The sequence below is a fragment of the Cavia porcellus genome, unplaced genomic scaffold (genome assembly GCF_034190915.1).
Source record: "Cavia porcellus strain 051 isolate PalLab524CR breed Dunkin Hartley unplaced genomic scaffold, mCavPor4.1 scaffold_10, whole genome shotgun sequence".
NCBI lineage: Eukaryota > Metazoa > Chordata > Mammalia > Rodentia > Caviidae > Cavia > Cavia porcellus.
The window spans coordinates 6,919,890-6,927,664 of record NW_026947493.1 but is presented as its reverse complement, the minus strand read 5'-3'; the positions used below and the strand labels follow the sequence as shown (position 1 = coordinate 6,927,664).

General features: G+C 40.7%; 1 protein-coding gene across 11 annotated transcripts in view; it reads left to right on the top strand.

The window, feature by feature from the left end:
* The first annotated feature begins 4,226 nt into the window (after positions 1 to 4,226).
* Csnk1g1 (casein kinase 1 gamma 1) overlaps positions 4,227 to 7,775 on the top strand; it is a 166,309-nt gene continuing 162,760 nt past the window's right edge. For 9 of the 11 annotated variants that reach the window (XR_010050045.1, XR_010050044.1, XM_063256949.1 and 6 more), the window contains exon 1: positions 4,628 to 4,819. The gene's annotated coding sequence lies outside the window, so the exon portion shown is untranslated. The other 2 variants (XM_063256946.1, XM_063256944.1) reach the window with 2 other exon arrangements.

Genomic DNA, 7,775 nt, shown 5'->3' with positions numbered 1-7,775 from the left:
AAAAATAAGAATGGCTCCAAGTGATGGCAGGTACCTGCAACTTCAGCTACTGCTTGAGACAGAATGACTTCTGAAGCCAGGAGTTCAAGGCCAGCCTGGGTAATTTAAGAGGGCTGCACGGATGTAGCTCAGCAGTAGAGTGATTAACAAGCATGCTGGAGGTTGTAGGTTCAATCCTCAGCACTAAACAAGAAATATAGACTGGATATCGTTAATTTAATAAAACATAAAGGCTAAATTAACTGAACCTCATATATATGTAACTTACAAATCCTAGTGTACTTAGAATCCTTCAGGCCAACTTGCTTTTGGAAAATTTTAACTAACATTTTTTTTGCTACCAGGGATTGAATTTATAACTGCACTTGCCAGGCAGGAACTTATGCCACTTAGCTAAAAAATAAAGAGAGCTTTTATTGAATCAAAACTGAGCAGAATAATAGAAGTTACCTATTTGACCTAAGTAAGTTAGTAATTTGCTATTTACTTAAGTAGACTGTCCTATTAGCAACTGTAATTGTTAAAAATCTTTGAGTTTCAATTGTTTTCACTCTTTATGTGTTGCCAAGTATTGAACCCATGGCCTTGGGCATGCTAGGCAAGTGCTCCACCACTGAGCAAGACAGACATCCCCAACCCTCCTTTCTTTCTTTTTTTTTTTTTTTCCTTTTTCCTTTGTATCGGTACCAGGGATTGAACTCACAAATGCCTGCTTGTAAGGCAGGTGCTTATGCCGCTGAGCTAAATCCCCAGCCCCTCAACCCTCCTTTCTATTCTTGGTTCTGTCCTTGAAGTTAAAAAAAAAAAAAAAAAAAAAAAAAAAAAAAAAAACAAGACATTCCTTCCACACAAAGATCTTCAATTATTTAAAGATAATTGTATCTTTAGCCTTTACTGAGGCTTAACATTCTGCTGTTAGTGTCACTTATAGCCTAAGTGAGTTATTCTAAATCCCTTGGTATAAGGGGTTATGTAGTTTTTGCATTGTAAAGTACACTGTGTAGGCATATAAATGATAAACTTGGCTAACTTTCTTTATCTGTGACAAGTGCTAAACCTAGGGCCTCATGCATTCTTCGCAAGTGCTTTACCACTAAGCTGTATCCCTTGATACAGGGATTGTGTTTTTTTAAGGTTAGGTGAATTTTTGTTGCAAATAATAAGAGGAAAAATAGCTCCTGGGTTTCCAGAAGGGATCCTGAGTAGGTGGCCCTAATTTTTTTTTTCCTTGAGATTGGTCTCTTTGGTTGGCTAGGTTGGCTTAACTCATGATATTCCTGCCACAGTCCTGGATGTACTACACTTAGCTAAATTTCTTAGTGATCCCCAAGTATTCACTAATTAGCTTTTTGACTCTAGCTTTGATATCTTTTATATTGGGAGGTACTAATGCAATTGTAACTTTTTTTTTTTTGAGACCATACTTCAGACTGGCTTGAACTCACTATGCATTCCAGTTTGGCTTCAAACTCACAGCAGTCTTCCTGCCTCAGCCTCCCAAGTGCTGGGATTGCAGGTGTGTGCCACTACATCCAGCTAATTTTTCAATGTAATTTACTCTAGAAATATTTACAATCATTGACTAGCAGTATTTGGGTTTCCTAAAAATAAATGTTAAATTTGTTCATTCTTTCTTAAATCATTTCAATGGGCAATATAAAAATGAAAAAGCTCTAAAGACGTTGAGAGAAAACATTCAAGGTTTGATTTATCCATAAAATGAAAGTACTGTAATGATTTATGAAGGGTACTTGAAATCAGTCTCAATCTGAGATAGCACAGTTACATAGTTTATATTGAGGATATACATTTTTCTAATGCTGGTTACAAAATCCTAAAAGTAGGGTTAAACTCATATACCTAGTTTTAGGTGGAAGTTATATTAGCCATCTGTAGAGGTCTCCAAACAATGGTTGTGCAGAAAGTGACTGAATTACAGAGGTCACATGATCATTGTAGAGTATTCACTTACCTCTACAAAAGTGACTGGAGTTGCGCATGGTGGTGCCATTCCAGCATTCTGTGAGGCTGAGCCTGGGCAATTTAGTGACTTAGCAACAATGCAGAGACCTTGGGTTCAATCTCAGGTTAAGAAACACACACACACACACACACACACACACACACACACACAGTGACTGAATATTTTAAAAAGCTCTAGGCAAAGAGAATGAAAGCATACCACTTATAAATTTTACTCAGGGAGCTGGGGATTTAGCTCAGCGGCATAAGTGCCTGCCTTGCAAGTGGGCAGTCATGAGTTCGATCCCTGGTACCGATAACAAAGAAAAAGACAAAAATTTTTTTTATTCAGGCAGTGGCTACAATTAGTGATACATAAGAATTTGCATTTCCATATTAGCTTAAACTATTATGCTTTTTTATGTTAATTTTATTTAATAAGACATTACTAAGAACACATTTAGCATAATCATGTTTTAATTTTTAATATATATATATAAGCCTATCATCATTTTATACAAACTTTTGCTGATTGGAATCATATTTTTACCTAATTTTTGAACTTAAAAATTTTTAGGAATACATTTATACCTATTAGCAGTTGAAATACTATGGTATGAGTTTGTCACTATTCACTTTCAGCCAGGTTTTTTTTTAATTTTATTTAAGAGGAAAAAGAGAAAAACACAAAACAAAACAAAGCGGTGTAAGGTTACACATAATACAGAACTACAAAAAAAAAACATACCAGTAAGAAATCACCTGTTAATAGATTACATATTATCATCTTGGAAATAGTTGCTCAAATCACAGTATCAAAGAATACAAAGTTCAGCCAGGTTTTTTATTTTGGTAATGGACAAAGAAGCAAAGGCCTTGTGCATGCTTGGCAAACACTCTACCACTGCGCCACATCCTCAGCGCTCAGCAAGATTAAGAAAAATTAATTACTGGGTGTGTTCAGATTTCATTTGATATGTAGTACAGTACATACTTCCCACATGTATGTTGATGGCAGGAACAGAAATGTTTTAAACTTATGTAATAATTTGACACATTTGAGTGATTTCCTAAAGTTCTGCTAAATTGACTGCCTATGATGAATCAATTAAATCCAGGAAACCAATAGACCATAACCAATTTCCTGTGTGTACTAGACAAAATAGACAACAGTCCAATACTGGAGACTTAAGAAAGTGTTACCAGGCTGGGCGTTTAGTTCCAGTGGTATAAGTGTCTGCCTGGCAAGTACAAGGTTGTGAATTCAATCCCCTGTACCAAAAAAAAAAAAAAAAAAAAAAAAAAGTGTTATGGTGTTGTGATCAATAAAACTGGAACCTGCAGTTGTAAGTATATTCATTACTACAGAAGAGAAAACAAGTTCAGAAGCTTTTAAACTTTGGCCAGAGATTTAGCTCAGTGGCATAGCACCTGCCTGGTAAGGATGAGCCCTGAGTTCGATTCCTGATACCAAAAGGGGAAAAAAAGAAAAAAAACCCAAAACTAATGTTTTTAAGCAGACCAGTCCAAGACAGAAAATCCACGTTTTTATTCAAGTTTCCTTGAATAATTACTTTAAGAGCATGAGTCATAGATTAAAGGAGATTATTTTGCTGGGTTTTACTCCAATGAATTGTTTTCCCAATATTTTTTTTTTCTTTGTCTTTTTCCTTTTTATCGGTACCGGGGATAGAATTCACGACTGCCTGCTTGCAAGGCAGGCACTTATGCCGCTGAGCTAAATCCCTAGCCCTTTCCCAATATTTTTAACCCCCAAATGATTCTGAGAGAATAAATGACTTTTCTTATTGACATTTGTCCGCAACGTAAGTATGAAGGTTTATTCTGCGTGAAGGATTAGATGTTTTTCTCCTTCCCAAATTTGTTTACGGGATTTCTTTGGTCTTTTTCTTTTTTCAAGATTAATCATCAGTTTACATAGTCTTTTTTTTTTTTTTTTTTTTTTTAACATCGAATCTTGTCGGTCTCATCAATCGAGTGTATTTAGCGCCTCAATTTAGGTTATTTCCAGACCACACACAAACACGCAGAATCCTGACAAAAGACGGGGGAAGACAAAAACTTTCTCACCATTTGGCTTCAGGGCCTATCGCGGGAGAACCCGGTGCATTTAAAAACAAAAAAAAAAGCTTTCATCACACCGAAGATTTAAAAAATATAGGTGAAACACAATGAGAAATCCACAAGAGGGAGATGCTTGCTAAATCGTCAGAAAGTACCTCCCGCGTGTGAACAGACGGGAGTCTTAGGAGGACACACTGGGTTGGCTTTGGCCTCGGGGCGGAAAACATTCGGTGTATGTGGTTGGTGTCGGCTGACAGAGACTAACTGAAGGGAAAAGCGGTGCGAGTTTAATGCCTTTAGTAGCGAAGCGTTTCCTAGGATTTAAAATCGTGAGACGGAGGTAAGAAGCTGTCACCAACCGACAGCCGAACGCTCCCAACCTACCTCCTTGATAGCCGGAGAAGTAAGTGGGGGTGGGTGTCTTTGAGGGCACTTCCGCTTAGCAACGCCACGCTGTTGCTAAGGAGGGGCGGCAGTGGGGATGACCCGGAATTGGTGATGTCAGTGTCTCTGTGAGGGCGCCGAAGTTTGTCCTATCAGGAGCACCAGAGTGCTTTGCGGGCTCCGGGCTGTGGGCGGGGCCAGGGTTAACGGTTCCGGTTCGGCTGCTGCTGCCCCTCTGCTCCTTGCTTCCCCCCGCCCCTCCGCCTCCACTCCTCCCTCCCGCTCTTGGGAAAGAGAAAAACCATGGCTGTGGGTGGGTAGAGCACTCCGTGCCTCAGGAAAGGGACCGCGCCCGCCCCATTTGAACCCCAAAGCTCAGCCGGTCCAGGTAACTGCTCTGGCTTCGACGGGGTCCTGGAGGCTGTGGTCCTAGGGTGTGTGTGTGGGTTGGAGGGGGGTGCTGGGGGGCCCGTCCCTGAGTCCGGGCAGGGGCGCTGGGCTCCCGGGTGGGGCGCGGGCCGGCGAGTGTGTGTGAAGAGGCTGCGGGGGCGGCACGCGTGCGCTTGGGGATACCGGGCAGAGAGTTTCGGGGTTTCGGTGGGAGACAGGAGGAGGTGGCGCCCCTCGGAGGCAGAAGACTCCGCTGGTGCAGACCCAGAGTTTGCCACCTGGAGGGCTCGCTCCGAAGCGGGGAGCATCCTCCTGGGCCAGAAGGAGGGCATGGACCCAGCGGGTGGATGGGGCCACCTCAGGCTTCCAGTGCCCGCCTGCCCCGGCTACCTAGCCGGGGCGGAGCCAGGCTGCGACAGTGGTGAGGGTTCCGAGTCGCCTGGGCACCGCGGAGCCGCCCTGGGCAGAGCCGGGGCAGCAGAATGGATAGGGAGATTTCCCCACCCAACTTCCGTGCGCTTCTCCCGCTTCCTACATTGCCCCCTCGGCCCGAAGTCCTGTAGGAGCAGTGTCCCCCAAGTGCGCTGGAGTCACAGCGTGAAAGAAAAGAGTGGAACCAGGTTTGTGGCCGCTAGACGATACTTCGGATGTTTGGAAAGTGTGGGAATGGCACAAGCAGCTCAAGTCTTCCGGCCCGATATAGATCTGGTTAAATTTTCTTAGAAAAGAGCACTTCTGGGGCTGGGGATTTAGCTCAGCGGTATAAGCACCTGCCTTACAAGCAGGCCGTCGTGAGTTCGATCCCCGGTACCGATAAAAATGAAAAAGACAAAAAAAAAAAAAAAAAAAAAAAAAGAAAAGAGCACTTCTGGAAAACATCTAGTCAGGTGAGCCTTGTGTATGAGATGTACGTGGTATGGAAAAGAGACAGAAAAGCAGAAAAACCGAAAGGGGAAACCATAGCTATAGAAGTCTAGGTGAGACATGTTGAGACAAACTTTTCTATTATCATTATTATTATTATTTGACCTTCTAGTGAACCTGTCCAAATTTAAATGAAACAGAAAAATCCTCTTCATTTACGTTTTAGTCAGTTTGGATGAATTGTAGATAGACTAGATTCACAAACATTAGGAAAGGCAGCATTCTCTGCTGTTGAGCTCTCTTAATCTTTTAAGGAGATAATTGTGGTCAAGTGGAAGTATTGGTTTTCAGAGGGAATAATCTGGGAATGAACTCAAACTGTGCCACATTTGCTAGTTGTTGACATGGAACAAGTCATGGAATTTATGAGAGCTTTGGTTTCTTCATAAGTAAAATGTGTTAAAAATTTTTTACGACTTTTATAAGTGGGTATTGTATTTAAATAGGCAGGGATGATTGAAGTCAGGGCCCTGCATATGCTAGGCAAGTGTTCCATTTCTGAGTTACAGTTATATACTCAGCCCAAATAACTTATTTATTAATTCATTAGTGATAGAGTCTGGCTGTGTAGTTCAGGCTGGCCTCAAACTTGTGGCAATCCTCCTGCTTCAACCACCCAAGTGTGCCACTGTGCCTCACAATTTATTTTAAGCTGAAGTGTCTTTGAATTTGGAGATTAATTATTGTCAGTCATACAGGGTCAGGATAGCCCAGTTTAATGGAATGAGGCCTTTGTTTGTTTTATTTTGTGAGGCAGTGTCAGGTGTGTGCTGCTACAGCCTTTTGTTTTTGTTTTTTGACTGGGTATTGCTATGTAGATCAGGCAAACCTTGGATTTCAGGTGATCCTCCTGCTTCAGCCCCCTGAGTGCTGGGATTACCAGCAAGTGCTGCCACGCCCATTTTGGAATGAAGTTTGAAATGAGGAAACTAGATAATATTTCAAAACATGTATACAAAAGGATTCTCAGTGCCTTCTAAAAATAATTTTTCTGGCTGGGTGCTGTGGCGCATGCCTGTAATCCCAGCACTCCAGAGGCTGAGGCAGGAGGATCATTGCATGTTACAGACCAGCCTGAGCTACAAAGTGAGCTGAAGGCAGTCTGAACTGCAGAGAGAAACCCTGTCTCAAAAAGACAGGAAGAATTTCTTTTTCTTTTCTTTCTTTTTTTTTTTTTTAATTAAAATACAAACCGGCCTGGGGATTTAGCTCAGCCGCATAAGCACCTGCCTTGGTGAGTTTGATCCCAGGTACTGATAAAAATGAAAAAGACAAAAAAAAAAAAAAAAAAAAAAAAAAAAAAGAAAAAGAAAAAAGGTAGAAATAAAAAAGAATTTCAAAAAAAACCTTAAATCATCACTAGTTGATATATTACATATTGTTATCTTAGAAGTAGTTGTTAAAGTTACAAAATCAAAGTGTAAAAAAATGAACAGTGACAGCACAAACTATTGTTTGATGAACTAACAACTTAGTAGTATTATCTATCTTGCACACTTAAACATGTATACAGTTGGGGCTGGGGATTTAGCTCAGCGGCATAAGCACCTGACTTGCAAGCAGGCAGTCATGAGTTCGATCCCCGGTACCGATAAAAAAGAAAAAGACAAAAAAAAACCAAAAAAACAAAAAAACACATGTATACAGTTATATGTGTATACCTACAAGTTGTTCTTTCCAAAGTAATTTTTCTTATGTGGTACTGGGGACTGAGCCAAGGGTCTCCAAAATGCTGTATATAAATGGTCCCTGGAAATTGATAGTAAGTAGTATAAAATTCAGTTATGAGTACTTTCTTTCTTTTTTTTCTTTTTTGTTACCAGGAATCAAACCCATGACCTCCTGCTTGTAAGGCAGGCACTTATGCCACTGAGCTAAATCCCTGGCTATGAGTAGTTTCTTATAACTTGTTGTTATAAGATGTGATATGTTTGATTTTTAAAATGACCAAGGTGTATTTCATAGGTTTTACTCAAATATGCTATACTACTGTATACAATGTGGATTGATGCTTTAAAAAATTACAATAT